Here is a 1,135-nt window from a genome sequence, read left to right on the forward strand (position 1 = left end):
AATAACCAAAATGTCTATCGAGTGATAAATGGGTTAATAAAATCTGGTATATCTATATGATGGAAATTATTTAGCAGTAGGAAGGAATGAAGTACTGATACATGCTGTCATGTTGATGAAACTTGAAAACATTATATCAAGTGAGAGACGCTAGACATACCAGGCACATATTATATGATTTCCTTTATATGAAACATCCAGAATAGCAATATCCAAAAACACAGAAACAGATTAGTGGTTGTTTAGAGCTACAAAATTGGGGGCAAATAGGGAGTGACTGCTATTTTTTGGGACTGGATAATTAAAATGGGATGACACAGAGAAAGTGGCTGATTGGGTTGGGTTTACACAGAATGAATGTGGCTGTCAGTGCTGTGTGTGTCCCAGAATTGACCAGCCCACACATCCAAAACCCAGTCACCAAACAGAACTTTTCACTCATTAGGAGCTTATATTGAAGAGGGTGGCAAATGGCCACACAGTGGTCATAAGCCATGGCAGCCAGCAAGACACCCTCAGTGCTGGCTCATGACGCAAGGAAAAAGATCTGGGAAAGGCAGCCTTCGTAGGAGATGATCTTCTTCTCCTGGAAGAAGTTCACCAGCATGACCAGGATGGTGGTAGACATGTAGCAGATATCCAGGAAGCTCAGGTTACTGAGGAGATAATACAGTGGAATGTGGAGGGCTAAATCTGGTGGCCACCATTATGAGCATATTCTCCCAGAGTGTCAGGTAAATGACCAGAAAGACCAGGAAGAACAAGCCTTGTAGGTTGGAGTGGTTGGAAAATACCCAAAAGATGAATTTGGTGACATATGTTTGATTGCTTATTTCAAGTGGTGTCACAGATACAAAACAAAGAAAAAAGAAACCGTACAGAGCCTTGCTCTGTCGCCAGGCTGGAGTGCAGTGGCACAATGTCGGCTCACTCACAACTCCGCCTCCCAGGTTCAAGCGATTCTCCTGCATCAGCCTCCCGAGTAGCTGGGACTACAGGCGCGTGCCACCATGCCTGGCTAATTTTTGTATTTTTAGTAGAGATGAGGCTTCACCATTTTGGCCAGGATGGTCTCGATCTCCTGACCTTGTGATCTGCCTGCCTTGGCCTCCCAAAGTGCTGGGATTACAGGCAT

General features: G+C 44.4%; 1 pseudogene; it reads right to left on the minus strand.

Moving 5' to 3' along the window:
* Positions 1–301: 301 nt before the first annotated feature.
* On the minus strand, positions 302–851 carry LOC129397470 (olfactory receptor 5V1-like; annotated as a pseudogene).
* Between the last annotated feature and the right edge of the window lie 284 nt (positions 852–1,135).

Source organism: Pan paniscus, chromosome 1 (genome assembly GCF_029289425.2).
Source record: "Pan paniscus chromosome 1, NHGRI_mPanPan1-v2.0_pri, whole genome shotgun sequence".
Classification (NCBI taxonomy): Eukaryota; Metazoa; Chordata; class Mammalia; order Primates; family Hominidae; genus Pan; species Pan paniscus.